Below are 15,634 nucleotides of genomic sequence, written 5' to 3' on the forward strand. Positions count from 1 at the left end.
ACCTTTCGTTATCCTTTTTTTTTAACTGATCTGTAGCATTTCGAATCAGAGATGGTCTTTATCTCCCACATGGGGGTAACTAGGGGATAGTTTTTTGACTGTGACCATCAGAGCATTTCACAATCAAGTCCACTCTGGTACACACAAGAATGTTCGGTCCCACTAGAACTGGAACTAGCTTTTTGATTCCTGTCCTTGTGCATTCTTCAAAGGGAAAGTTACAGTGTTTGAGACATAATCTCAAGGGCTACTTATTTTTGAGCAGGGTGTCACCAATCTCCCACTGTCTTGCACAAGCAATCATAGTCCAGTCTGTTTTGTTTTAACTGTTCCCAGCCCCCTCGTTGGAAGAATATTGTTTGATGTTCCCTTTGCATCATAGATGTGAAATTTTGAGTCTCTGTCTCTCTGTCTGTCTCTCTCTCTCTCTTTCTCTTCCCAGATAGTTGTTTAATTTACATCCACGGCTTTTTGGCTGTGATCTCTTCCAAAAATCACTTTTTGAGTTTACATGTTAAAAATGTCCTCAGTACTTTAGACAAGTTCTCTCCTTTTGCTCTCTTGCAAGAATTACGCTTACAAGGAACTTGGAATTTCAAAGGAGAGTCATTGGATTCACAAGATTCACTCTGTTTCTCGCTCCTCAGATCCTGCCAGACCTGCTGAGTTTCTTCAGCAGCTTCTGTTTGTACTTCATTTAGTAATTACTGTCCATTATTTTCCAAACTGTAATCCAAGTCAGACAGCTGACCTTGGGCTTGACGCAAACTAATGAAGTCACATCCAAAAGTATGTAATATCTTTATTTGGATAGTCCCTTTTTATTCCCATACATCTGGCAATAATTTATTGCCTAACAAGAATGTATTTTTGCTTGGAAGGAGCATTTACATTTTATGTCTTATTTTACACATTGAAATGTCACTACTGAACATTTTATACATTGACTTGCCGTGGAGGAGGAATCCCAGCAAATCTGATTCATTTTTTTAAAAAAGGAAAGATCAACAGAAGATTTCAATAATCTGAAAGCAGTCAATCTCGGAACATAGTGACCACAGCAATTAGCTAAAATGGAATCCTGATTTTTGGGGAGTCAGCTATGATCATGGGCACGGGGAGAGAAATTGTCAGATGCCAGAGATAGACCGTAATTGGCAGAAGGGAAGACAGAGGATTGTTTGAGGGGTCAAGAAGAGCAATCCTGGCAGCAATCCTTGCTTCCATTTCTCTGTCCAGTTTTCTGAGCTCAGGAAATCACAAACAGTAGCAGTTGAATTTAAATCAGGTATCCAAGCCCTGTGGGCATCTGCTTTTATATTAATCCAAGAAGAGCTCTTCTGATGCAACAGTAGTGTTCCCACCTCTGAGCCAGGAGATCTGGATTCAAATTCTACCTGCTCCAGAGGGGTATTCTAACATCCCTGAATGGATTGATTAGGGAAATCTCTATCCTTTGCAAAATGGCACACTTCGCATTGCTGTAAATGAGAGTAAGTGTACAGTCTTTGGTTTGGGCATTTTGGCTCTTTTCTAGGGGTTTAACTCCACTGACTCCTTCCAACCTCTACTAAGGAATTAATATCAAGGCTTTAATGTCCAGATCAGTTCCGATACATCCCAGATATTGTGTATGAGAGTGTTTGACTTTATAAAATTATATGGTTTGTTCAAACAAAACCAAATCAAAGATTCATAATGACTACAAGTGGAGCTAGTTTTAATTTAAATTCTGAGGTGGTTTATATGTCATAGAGTCATATAAATATACAGTATGGAAACAGACTCTTCAGTCCAACTCGTCCATGCCAACCAGATATCCTAAATTAATCTACTTCCATTGCCAGCACTTAGCCCATAACCCTCAAAATCCTTCCTATTCATGTTTAAATGTTGTAATTGTACCAGCCTCCACTGCTCCCTCTGGGAGCTCATTCCATTCACGCACCAACCTTTGTGTGAAAACATTGCCCCTTAGGTCCCCTTTAAACCTTTCCCCTCTTAAACCTATGCCATCTAGTTCTGGACTCCCCCATCCTGGGGGAGGGGGGAGTCTATTTACCCTATTGATGCCCCTCATGATTTCTGAATATGTTGGAATAAACATGTATTAATCTATAGAAATGATAGAATCTATTTCTGTTTCAGCCAAAAGGTACTCGTCCTACTTTTGATATAATCTCTGATATATTTTATTACAAATAGTCATTTGGTAGTATAGACCTTGAATGCTGCTTAAAAAAGAATACAATTTGTCAAAGTTTTTCATCTTGCTCTCACGAGAATATTGATTCAAGGAGAAAACAAACACTTATATCACCACGTTCCTCTCATTAAAGTATAAATGTTGGGTTTACTGCTGAATTGGCATTGTCATGAATTGTCCTGATGAGTGTAACACAAGATGCTTTGATAAAATGTGTCCTTCACCAGCAGCACAATTTTGTTTTCTTTTTATGTTCCATTTCTGATCCAACTATTGCACTTACCTTTTGAAGTTCATCCTCTTTACTGACACTTGGAATATATTTGATTTATTCCTAGTCCACTTGTATTTTAAATAATTCTGCTGTCATCCTGCCATTTGATCCACCATGTATTTTCAACTAATTTGGGCTTGACCCTTCGCATGTCGATGAAACAGGCTCACTTCTCACCCAAATTGACTATTTGAAGATGGAATACCAATCAGAATATTTCTGTTTCTCCCAGACCATTTAAGGATAGCCTAAGTTGCCATTAGATCAATTCTAAATGGTTTCAAAACCACCTCATTATTCAGTCATCTGTTAAAATGTTCCTAAATGGAAACAAAGCCATTAATATTCTATGTTTAGAAATGGAGCAATAATTAATTTTAAAAGCTTAATTCTCAATGACTGTAAATATCATTTCCTAATTTATAAGGTGAATCCTCCCTTTTTTTTTCTTCACTAGCTTTTAGGATTGCTGATACATTTAGTTGCTTGCCTTGTATTATTGGATAAAAACCTCCAAAGCTACAATTATCCATTTCAAATTGGGCAAATGGTTCCATGACAATTTCTAATGTCTTTCTGACCTCATATACTGTTGTCCTTTCTACTCCTTTTCTGTATCTTTCTTCCTAACCGCTCCTTCAGTGTATCACCCCTTAGTTCTGTTTTGGCCTTACCATTACAGATTCATTTATTCACCTGTGAAGTAGTTGGTTGTAATCTCTCTTGTAAACTCCCAAGATTTGGGATACCAAAGGTATGTTACTGAGGCATTCAAACAATCAATAAGCCATCCTTTCAGCAGTTTTGAGCAAAAGTAAATTTTAAAATAATGCAAAATTTCCATTGTTTTATGTCTTCTTCATGAATCCCTTGGTTTGATTTGATGGGTCATGAGATGGCCAGACAAAGATGCCATCTGCAGACTATCACATGTGGCTGTTCATGCTTGGAAGGCAGGGTATAGAGATATTTTGGGGCTTTGCCTACTCTTTCTGACACATTGATTTCACCTCTACACATTGCTGACAAAATTTCTCATCAGTGCCTTCCGCATTTTGGTCAATAACAAGTCAAGGTCTCCCACGAATTGATGAATATAGTTGATCTTTTTACGGATGCATTGAAGATATCCCTGAAGCATTTCCCTTTCTCTCCTGTTGTGACCAAGGTCTGAGTGGTGTAATTGATATCAGGCATCTCACTGACATTTTTTTCTCACAGAGTGTAAGGACCAGTGGGGGTATATGCTATCCATGGATTTTATAACATGAACTGTAATCAATTTGGAACCTTTGGCAACCACACTTTTGTTTTAAAGGTGAACATTAGAATGCTGTGAAAGATCGTGACCTGGTATAATCTGATTTGAGTGCTGGATTCAAACTGCCACCTATTTCAATTGGGTAAAAAGACAGCTTGCAGACTAAGTCCATACTCATGTTCTTAGACCAACCAGGTGAGAATTCTTGACTTGACTGGCTGCTTTCAGGACACAAGACAGTGATTGTCTCAGACACCCAAGGTGAATATCTGACCACAAATATCTAGGATGTGTTAATTAACTTAAAGCCCATGTTTGGAAGGGAGGTGTGAGAGACCTGTTGGTTGCACTTTTTAAAAAAAAATTGAAGCGCTGTCTGCAGAATGCAGAACATCAACTGCAGAACTGACAGCAGCAGCAGAAACGGCAACACAATCAGTATCATTAGAAAGTGGTGCCTGCTAAACAGTTTTCAAGTCCAGGATACAGAAAGTTGATCTCCCGGTAATAAGATTACCAGTGACTATATTTAGCTTAAGTGACCTGCTGAAATTCCAGCTCTTTGAAAATCACTGATGAGCTTTGGTGTTGCCAGGGTCGGAGGATTTGAACCACAGGGAGAGGTTGAACAGGCTGGGGCTGTTTTCCCTGGAGCGTCGGGGGCAGAGGGGTGACCTTATAGAGGTGTATAAAATCATGAGGGGCATGGTTAGGATAAATAAACAAAGTCCTTTCCCTGGGGTAGGGGAGTCCGGAACTAAGTTGAGAGGGGAAAGGTATAAAAGAGACCCAAGGGGCAACTTTTTCACGCAGAGCGTGGTACATGTATGGAATGGGCTGCCAGAGGAAGTGGTGGAGGCTGGTACAATTACAATATTTAAAAGGCATCTGGATAGGTATATGAATAGAAGGGGTTTGGAGGGATTTGGGTTGGGTGCTGGCAAGTTGGACAAGATTAGGTTGGGATATCTTGTCGGCATGGACGAGTTGAACCAAACGATCTCTTTACATGCTGTATATCTCCATGACTATATGATTGCTGGATCTGCTGAAGTCTGCCAATAGCTGCTGACGGTGAGACTGCCTTCTGCTGAGAGGTTGTTTAACCTATTTCCAGCATGCAATAGCTGTGAGGTAGTTTTTTTCCAGGTGTGTTGGCTCCTGGCTGACATCTTCTCAGGGGACCAGCAGTACAATCACAGTAAAATCCAGCCAAGTATAGCAAATAAGGCTGTAGCTGATCTTTGCTTCACTCCAATTCATATCAAATTGTGAAATGGCTCAGGTTTATTGCTGGACCATGTTCAAGCTTGACCAATCATTCATTTTGTGGAATTCCATTCATTTTTTGGGAGTGCTTAGGGAGAATATTATCATTGCTAAGATTATTCTGCTACTTTAATTTTGCGAACAGTAGAATTTTCAAAGTCCCATTTTCTGAACTTATTCGACAAGGTTATTCCCTGCATAGCCATCAGTGCTGCTGGAAAAGATTAAAGTTGCACGAACACGCCATTATAGTCATCTGACTTTGAAATATTTTAATATCAGTTAGATTTTCTACAGGGTTTCTTCTGTGTAAGTGGCTTGAGTTTTTGTTGTACACCTTTAGTCATCGTTCATTGATTTGGGCAAGTTAAAGGTCTTGTTCCTGTTTGTCCTATTGTCCTTTTAGTCTTCCTGACATTATGCATTGCCAAGACGCATGCAGGTAGCTGCAATAATGGTTCTGTGCAACTGGAAAAATACTAAGACCATCTTGACTTGATTGCTTTTTGTTTGTTTTATTTTGCTCCCTGTGAGTATGCTAATTAGTGTATCAGTATTTAGCTGGCTATTCTCAATATTGCCATATATATATATGTTTATATAGGAGAAAATAAAATTATTTTTAAAAAGTAATTTTCTATGTCACTTCCCAGTTATTTTACATTCCAAGCAAGCTGCTATCTTGCTGGTGCTAAATTGTGTGTTCTTTTAAAAAGCCTGTTTTGGTTGGAAGTTGTTCAAGAGACTTGTTGGCTGATAGATGGCCCAAGTAGGATGTTTTTGATTCTGAGTTTCATTACAACATTCATCTGTTGTTGATCAGTTCACAGTTCTCATAAATGCATCATTTATAGGAATTGAATTTGAGAAATATAAAAGATAATAGAGTAATTACATTTTCTTTCCACTGTCTTATTAAATGCCCTTTTTTCAATTTCCAAGTTCCCTCAAATGTTTATGTCTTTATTAACTTACTTTGCAAAAGTTTTGTTCAGTTTTTAAGATTGCAAAATAGAATATTAGACTAAGCATTCAGTTTTATTAGACATATGCCACCTGTAAAGCAATGCTACAAGGATAGATAATTGGCTTGTGTATGGAAGATGCTTAAAGTTGGTAATGTCAGCAGATATCCAGTTGCATTGCTCATGGTGAGTGGGAGGATGTTATTATACAATGAGATTATAGCACGCAGAGTACATGTGATATAATAATTACATCCTGTAGAATTGTACATGGACAAAAATCATGAACACAATCTCAGTGTAGTGTTGGATTGATACACAACAGAATTAATAGAACTTAGAAATTCCCGGGAGATCTTATAATTTATGAGGACTTGGGAAAATTATCTCTGGTCAAGTATAATATTCAGATAAAACTTGCAACCTCTTGCTGAAAGAAAATGGAAAAGCCAATTTTCAGGATCTGAGATTTTTTTACTGGGCCATAAAGACACAGAATAAGGTTGAACGGGAAAGGACAGCTAGGATAGATTGCATAAATATGCAGAAAGGCTGGAACAATGCATGAAAATCCTTGATGCATGAAAATAAAAGTATTGATGTTAGACATTTCATGACGTATAAATGCTAAAGGATTGCCACTGATTGATGGGTGTTTGGACAAAGCTCAAATGGGAAAGGCTGAAGCTGGTGCAAAAATACATCAATTAGACATTTAAATTAAGGAATGGAATAATAAAACAAGCCAATGAATCAACAGAGAAGTAGCTTTGCGAAGGTGAAAGATTATTCAAAATATTGTAAGTTTATGTTTTTATTGAGTGAATTTTAGAATTGGATTTAAATCCTATGAGAAAACATAGCAAAATGTATTTCGGTGTTATTCCTGTCTGGCTTTGTCCCTTCTGCTGCTTCTACATTGGTGTCATTTTAAGTCATTTTTGCAACTTGCAAATTCATATCTGAAACAATGTGTTCCTGCTTGACTGCGGAGTAACAATTTCCTGACTAGAGTCATATGCATTATGTTGCATTGTATGTTTGTCTTATAATAATCTCTGATATAAAACTTTGTGGTCTGATGGTAGAATTATTCAATTAAATATATTTTTGTGGAAACTCTTTACAAACCAAGGACAGAAGAGGAATGCTAAACAGTTTTGTTTTGATTACTCAGAATGTGGAGTTAATTGGACATGGATCAGTAACTATGTATTGTGTGGTCATAGAATCATACAGCATGGAAACAGATCTTTCGGTCCAACGAGTCCACGCCGACTTTGTTCCCATACTAAACAAGTCCCACCTGCCTGCATATCTCTCCAAACCTTTCCCCTCCATGTACTTATCCAGATGACTTTTAAATGTTGCAACTGCTGCTGCATAACATATACTTCGGGGTCTGCTTGAAATACACAAAGAAATAGGTTAGTTTGGATTTTATTGAAAACTGCTTAAAGTTGTGTGTCTCTGGAAGCAATTCTAATGGAGTGATTATTCTTAAGTGATTGCCATTGCAAAAAACGAGCCAGGGACAGATGAATGCTTTGGAATTTCATCCATTCTCAGCTGAGAGCCTAAACATCTTTTAGAGCGCTGAAACAGCTGGGCACAAGGGAAAACATTGGGTAATTGATAGCTGTCAATTTCATATTATTTACTTACACAAGGTTAAGAGATTTCAACTGCTTGCAGTTTCGGCTACTGGTAATTTAGAATTCTGGATGATTGATATTTTTGTTGGATTGTAATCAGAGCAATTTTTGTGATGAAATTAATCTTTCAAGTATTTGTTTAAACACATACAATTAACACTAAGGTTCATTTGTCCTATACAGTATTTAGTTGGCGAATTGGCATGGAAAGGGCATAGCTTGACTTGGAGAATATGAGGTGCCATGAGGGTGCTGATGGAGGGGCACAGTTTGACAGAGAGAATATGGGGTGTGTGGTTGAAGGACATAGTGAACATTATCCAAGACTTCAGTGTGGAGGGAGGAGTGGCGGAGGAGGCCCAGGACTCGCATGTCCTTGGTGTCTGGTGGAAGAACACCTCATCTTCTGCCTTGGGACCCTCCAACCACATAAGATCAGTGTCGATTACACCAGTTTCCTCATTTCCCCTTCCCCCACCTTATCCCAGATCCAACCGTTCAACTCGGCACTGCCTTCTTGAACTGTCTAACCTGTCCATCTTCCTTCCCACCCATCTGCTCCACCCTCCACTCCGGCCTATCACCTTCACCCCTCCCTTCATCCACCTATCGCATTGCCCTCAGCACCAACCCCCCACTCCCCATTTATGTCAAAGCCACCTTGGGCCATCCCCTCGTTCCTGATGAAGAGCTTATGCTCTAAACATGGACTCTCCAGCTCCTCGGATGCTGCCTGACTGCCTGTGCTTTTCCAGCACCACACTTTTCAACCACGTCTCCAACATCCCCATTCCTGGGTTTATCTTGTCCCACAAACAGGATAAACCCACATGAGAGTGGTGGCACTTGTATATATTTAGGAGAGAATTGCCCTAGGAATCTTCAACATTGAGTTCAAACCCCATGATATCTCATGACATCAGTTGAAATGTGTGCAAGAAAACCTAAACATGAGATAGCAAACTGATCAAGCCAGGATTACTTTCATACCAAACCACACAAAGAACAACATATAAGGCTGCTTAATCCCACAAGCAAGAGATCAGATCTGAGTTCTGTAGTCCTGCCTCATCTAGACATGATGATGATAAATAGCCAAACAAATCCGTGGAGGGAGATATTCCACAGATATCCTCTTTGTTACTGTTGAGGAAGCCCAACTCATCAATGCAAAAGACAAAACTGAATCATTTAAAAGCCAGAAGGATGCCAAAAGGATAATTAATCTCAGCCTCCTTTTCAAATCCTCAGCATCACAGATTCCAGCCTTCAGCTAATTGATAACCACTTCACGTGGTATCAAGAAAAAGCTGAAGGCACCGGATACTAACAACATTGTGGAATAGTGCTAAAGATTTGTCCTCCAGAACTGACCATGCCCCCATCTGAGCTGTTTCATTATAGCAACAATACCACCATCTATGGAATTTAGCCCAGGTATGTTCTATGCACAGAAGGCAAGACAAGTCCAACCTGGCCAATTATCACCTCAGGAATCAGCAAAATAATGGAAGGTGTCATTCACAGTGCTATTGGGTAATTTGCAAAGGGATAACCTGCTCACTAATATTCAATATAGGTGCTGCCTAGCCCACTCAGCGCTTGACCCCCTCAAAGCCTCTGTCCTGACACTGACAAAAGATATGAACTCCAGAGGGGAAGTAAGAGTGATAGCCTTTGACATAAAGGTGTAATCAAGTGTGATGTCTATGAACCCAGCAGCAATTCAAGAAGGATACTTACTTCCAACAACTCAAGGGCAATCGAGGATGGACAATAAATGCTGGTCTGAGCAGTGGCAACCACATTCCTCGACTGAATAGACAATAACTTGGCATAGAGGATGTGTGGGGCCATATCTGTGAATATTGAGGTTCATTACTTGGTGTGGAGGATATGAGGAGCCATGGGGGAGTGTGGTAGATGGCAGATGTTACTTCATTATGGAGCACAGCTAAGACATTTTAAATGTACCTTTTCAAAATAGTCCCTCATCCAGACCATCATTCATGACAGCTCTGAAGTGCCATAAACAAATGTTTTAAAAGATGCATTGACATACATATCCCTTAATGGAGCCACCCAGCTCAGGAATCTAGGGTACACAGCTATGACCCAAACCAGCCTTAGCCTTCGGAAGGGACTGGTGAAAATTGGGGATGCGAAAAATAGGGTCAGAAGTCAGGGTGTATTGCATAAAATATAACAGAAACAGATTACATCCAATTACTTTGGTCTAATACTTACACTCCACATTAGAATCCACCCATTCCAACCTTTCACCTTATATTTGCATTTGGTTTCCTCATGTCAGTGTCTGGTTTCCTTTTTAAAGCATCTTAGCTGCTGCTCTGACCACTTCTTGTGGTGGTGAGCCCAACATTCTAACCATTCCCTGCTTATTTACATGTTGGATTCATTAGTTACTCTTTTGTATTTACATCTCATAGTTCTAGATTTTCTTACAAATGGAAAACTTTCTTTCCATATCTACCACATCCAACCGATTCATAATGTCAGGTCCCCTCTCAATCTTCGCTTTTAAAAAAAAACAATTTGTTCAACCTTTCCAAATAGCTGTAATTTTTGTTTGAATATCATCATTGTAAATATTATTTGTCATACATTTTCCAGAGCTTCCTTGTCATTTTAATAGTGTGGAGACCAGAACTGCATGCAACACTCTTAGTAAATCATGACCAAAGTTTGACACAAATTTAACATATTTTTGCTACTTTTCAATTCTATAGCCCTAGTAATAAATTCCAGTGTTTTGCTAGTGTCTTAGTTGATTCTGAGTCCTAGAATGCTGCTTTACATGATCATTTTGCTTGTCTCTGGATCCTTTTGCTTATCTTACTCAAATATTAAAGGTTAAATCTGTTTTTCTGCCAAAGTGCTTCACCCATTTTTGTTTAGAATTCACTTGTCACTTAACTGTTCAATCTGCAAATTTTCAATAGTAAACAATTCTGTCTGGAGGAGGAATAAAATACTGAAGAGTTTGGCAACACTGACTGCAATATTGTTAACAACATAGAAAGGAAATATAATGTACGGGCCAAATTCAACACTGCTTTTCTAAAGAAGTGTTCTTGAATTCCAAAAAAGCTAGTTCTCATTAGCCAATACTTGGCAGAGTCTGCAGAAGGCCAATACCAAAATGCTGGAATGACTCAAACCTCACATGCTTGACCATGTCGATTTAAAAGTCTGCAAGGTGGAACCATAAGTTCTGTGTTTCTTAAGCTTACGGTAAGTGCACAGCAGCCATTCTCTTAGACTATGCAAGGAGCACTGCTAATAGTTACTTTTTATACAAATACTTACTTCCAGTACTGACTGTAATAGATTTGTGATGTTGTGACTGCTTTTGTTCTGCTTAATCTGTGTTCAATTATGTGATTGTTTTAGTTTTAACTGAACAGTCTGACTTAACCTTGCTAAATTAATATCGATTTTAAGACAACACTAAGAATTTTATTTAAAACTCTGTCACTGAGATTATTGCGCAGTGTTTGATTTTATTGAGTTGTGTTAGTGTTATAAAGTGACTCCATTGTAGATCTTCTGAGGACAATACAACGATAAAAGTTTTGGTTTTGTTAAATTGAAAGATAATGTTACTTACTCATGGTAAGAGGGGAGTGACAAGACGAAGGCAGGGAACAGCGTAGATTTAGTTCCTTGGTGACATTAAATGTACAATGTATTGGATATGGAAGGGAGCTGAATTTTTACTGCACAATTTAATCTTGCACTTGTCAGTCAAATCCTGGCTGGCTGTTTATAACCTACTTTGGCTTCCTTTAGGGCAAATCACTAATCCACAAAGGACATAGAACAGGCGTTGGGTCCCTTATTCCACATGTAAACTATCCAGTGCCTGTTTTGTGTATATGTGACACTTCAAGCCTTTTTTCCCCCTACTAATAATAGAGTAGGATTCACATTACCAGCTTAATATTGACTTTACCATCCTACCTACCGTACTCTCGGCTTAGTTTTCTAATGCTCCAAAAAATAGGAGCTGTGAGAATAAATGTCTAAATTATCGATTTTTGGTCTTTATTTTAAAGTGAGACATTACATCTCGAAAATATTTTCAAAGCAACTAGATCACCCTCCTTTGCTAAATTTTGTAGTCTTTTGAATTTTAATTTGTGATCTCAGGGTCCTTTTTATAACTTTGCAAATATCCCTCTTTTGATCTTTATATATTCGGGACCTTCATAATTTCAATTTACAAAGTTAATAAGAAGGACCACATAAACATACCTACATGTGTGTATATTATATATATATATATATATATCATGACCATTGAATGTCTCAAGGCTCTTACAACCTTTGAACTTCTTTTGAACTGTGTCACTGTTGTAATGGAAGGAATAATTACATTCGCGGTATTTTTATCACATGGATTTGAGATATAAATTGGCAAAATTTCACAGGCTACCTGTTATGAAAGGTGCACAAGGGACATAGTTTTAATATGGGAGGCTGTATACATTCCGGTGTTATTGAGAAGCAGGGCTTGGTTAAAAAAAAAGGGCAGCATTTCCAGAAGTCAGCACTAACCTGCTGATGTTAACTCTGGTTGTTTAGACAGGCTATACGTAGTCCTGTTTGGGGAGAGGAGTTACCAATTTAAAATGGTCCATTTTAGTAATATACTGACATTATTTCATATGTAATTATTTTTGGACTTGTTTCTTATACTTCCTGAAACTTGTAACCAAGGCACAACCACAAACTTGTGAGGTTCATTAAGATCAGGGAAAACACTCACTGCTCAGAGTTGCTTTTTTACCTTTCCCTGAGGAAATACGCTGACTGCTTGTTACCTTATGCATGTCAGGATGGGTGGCACTTTTCCAACCTTAGTTTGGACGTTGAGCAAGGATCAAAGTGATTATCAGAAGAAAGAGGTTTCAGTGTGCAAATGATGTGTAACCACTTAGAAAGGCTTTTGCAATTGTGCACCAAATGCTTAGGAAGATGTCATGTTGCTTTCACTCCATGGTTCCTCAACGTGATGAACCTGGAAGCAGATTTAAGTAGTGATTACTAGATCAGGGTTAACCCCTTCAAGCTTGGATGGTGATAATCAAGCTGAATCCAACCAAGCTGTGACACTAACTCAGTCATCAGCCTGCTCAAGGTGCCAAGATAATTCTGGAGGAGTACTTTAGCATTAGGGATCTACAAATTCATTGCGAATTGCTGTGCTCTTGAAAGCATCGATGAACAGAAAGTGTTGGAGCTGAAGGAAGAGCAATAGACATCATTTGTGGATGGTTCCAAAGAGAAAGGGGAGGAATGCTGTTACAGCGCCTGCTACTCACATTGGTTCTCACATCTGTAATGTTCAGTTAGTTGCCATCACCTATTCGATCTAAAAGGCCACACTCAGCAACGTCCCTGAACCCCATCCTCACACCCTCATCTCACTAACATGAAGCAGTCTGAATGTTAACCAACCATTCATTCTATACCACACCACCCCTCCAGTCTCACAGTGAATCCTGTCCATCACATCATCAAGTAACTGAAAAAGCAACTTGCAGCCATGAATGGACAACACAGGGAAAGTGACGAATTTTGTGATTCTGCTAAATCATCACACGGTCATACCTGCACCAGGGTACCCTGGTGCAATGACAAAGCTTTACTCCTCTTGTTGCTAGCACTCCTGTATGGTTCAGCCTAAGTAGAGGTGGTTACATAAGTCACTGCTCTGATTAATGTGATGAACTTTGAACAGCCTCTGTATATGTATCTCAAATGGACTTTCACAAAGACTGTTCCAACTAGTAGGGATAGATTTAATCATTATGAAAGCAAGCAGAACAACAGGTACTGGCTAATGGACAATGTGACAGAAACTGAAGAACCTCCTTCCTATCTGTAGTCACGGACAGAGAGCTCATTGGTACATCATTCTCTTTAATATATCCTTGTCCTCCTTCCACTCAGCATGTGTTTTCTAGCTTTCAAACATTTTTTTAAATTTGTTCACAGGATGAGGGCATTGCTGGCTAGGTCACGATTTATTGCCCATCTAAGAAAGGAGTTCAGAGTCAACCATATTGCTGTGGAGTCACATATAGTCCAGACCAGGTAAGGATGGCAGTTTCCTTCCCTAAAGGACATTAGTGAACCAAAAGGATCTTTCTGACAATCAATTCATAGTCATCATTAGAGTGCTTACCCCAGGTTTGTTTAAAATTTAAATTCCATCATCTGCCATCCCCGGTCCCCACAGCATTACCTGGATCAACAGTCCAGTGACATTCCCTCTAGGTCAATGCCTCCCCTTATCCCGAATTAGAGCTTGGAGAGACTGCAGCCTCTGACATGGATTCTCCACAGCTGTTCCCTGCTATTGCTATCCAATTTTACTCAGTTGTAAAGTGAGAGTCATTAGAGGACGTCCTAACGTCCTAACGTCCTAACTGGACCCACCAAACTCTGCATATCTAAGCAAATGCACTATAAACTTGTGTGGCGATACAATCGCTTTAAGAGGCATATTTTTTCCTGGTCGTTTTTGAAGAGCCATAGGTGTAGAACTGTCTCCACTAAGCTAATAAACATCTTTTGAGGATTTGGTTTTTTTTAAGTTGGGACAATAGAATCAGCATGAATGGGTGGAGACAGACTACCATAGAACCAGGGTTTAAGTTAAGCTTCAGCAGTTGCTGGGCTTTTGAAGCTAGTTGTGGAAGCTGATACATCTTTCTCTCTGTTACAGCTAAAAGCTTGGGTTTTCTTCCTATTGTCAGAATCGCATGTGAGACAGTCTGTTTTACTGAATTTGCATTTAACAAGGGTATGTTTATAGAATATTGCTATTCTGGAACAGTCACTGCTTAGTAGTGAAATAATCTACTATTCAACTGATTTTTTCAATAGATTTAAGTTAATAAAATACAAACAAAAGAAAGGACAATTGTAACTGTAGGATAAGAATAAATTGTGTTTTGCTTCAAGCCGAATAGTGTAACCAATTGAATTCTATCTCGAACACAGCACCTTACGCTTGCCTTTAAATAAGATAAAAGTTGGAGTCTAGGCTATCTCCATGTTATGTTTGAAGGGTATTTGGTCTGGTCCATAATACTTGAGTCCAATATTGGTGCATCGACAGAGAGTACAATCCCCTTTGCATCATCCAGTAAATACTTACATGAAAAGCTCTGGTGAGGAAAAAGTTATTGGCTAGGTAAGAATGTTGCTGCTTATCAATATGATCATGTTTCACTTGATATTTGAAATCATGTCAAAATTATTGCTTATTGTATGACATTTGGGAAATAGAAACATAGAATGTAGGAGTGGGAGTAGGTCATTTGGACCTGCCCCACCATTCATATCATCAAGGCTGATCATCAAACTCACTACCCTGCTCCCACTTTCTCCCCAAACCATTGATCCTTTAGCTCTCATTATTATACCCAACTCCTTCTTGATAACATCCAATGCTTTAGCCTCAACTGCTTTGTGGCAGAAAATTCCACAGGCTCATCACTCTCTGGGTGAATAAATTTCTCCTCATCTGAGTCCTAAATTATCCACCCTATATCCTTAGACAATGACCATAAGGCTGTGGGGATTTGGTTTGCTCATTGGCGAGATGGCTGGTTTGAGATGCACAGTGATACCAACAATGTGGATACATACAATTCCTGACTCTCCTTCTCGAGATCTCACCTCGCTTAAGATGTGGTGACCCTCAAATTAAATTGCCACGAGTCATCTCTCTCTCTCTCTCTACTGAGAGAGCAGCCTTTGATCTGGTGGCCTATGGTGACATCTTAGATTATGACACCTAGTTCTGGACTCGTTGGTCATTAGGAACATTCTTCCTGTGTTAATCCTATTTGTGCAACTGGAATTTTACAAATTCCTGTACATCACCCTCATTCTTTCAAGGTCCAGAGAACATAGTCCTAACCAATGTCAAATTTTATTACCAAGTAGCTGGAAGCTTCCCATCTA

The 15,634-nt window shown here is 39.0% G+C and overlaps 1 protein-coding gene across 6 annotated transcripts in view; it reads left to right on the plus strand.

Moving 5' to 3' along the window:
- Positions 1-15,634, plus strand: part of slco4a1 (solute carrier organic anion transporter family, member 4A1) — a 143,011-nt gene that overhangs the window by 38,264 nt on the left and 89,113 nt on the right. Inside the window, exon 1 of one of the 6 annotated variants that reach the window (XM_072556434.1) lies at positions 13,693-13,753. The exons of 4 other annotated variants lie outside the window; for them this stretch is intronic. The gene's annotated coding sequence lies outside the window, so the exon portion shown is untranslated. Of the gene's footprint in view, positions 1-13,692; positions 13,754-15,634 lie in introns of those variants that run through there. One more of the 6 variants, XM_072556436.1, reaches the window with a different exon arrangement.

This window comes from Chiloscyllium punctatum, chromosome 37, assembly GCF_047496795.1.
Source record: "Chiloscyllium punctatum isolate Juve2018m chromosome 37, sChiPun1.3, whole genome shotgun sequence".
NCBI lineage: Eukaryota > Metazoa > Chordata > Chondrichthyes > Orectolobiformes > Hemiscylliidae > Chiloscyllium > Chiloscyllium punctatum.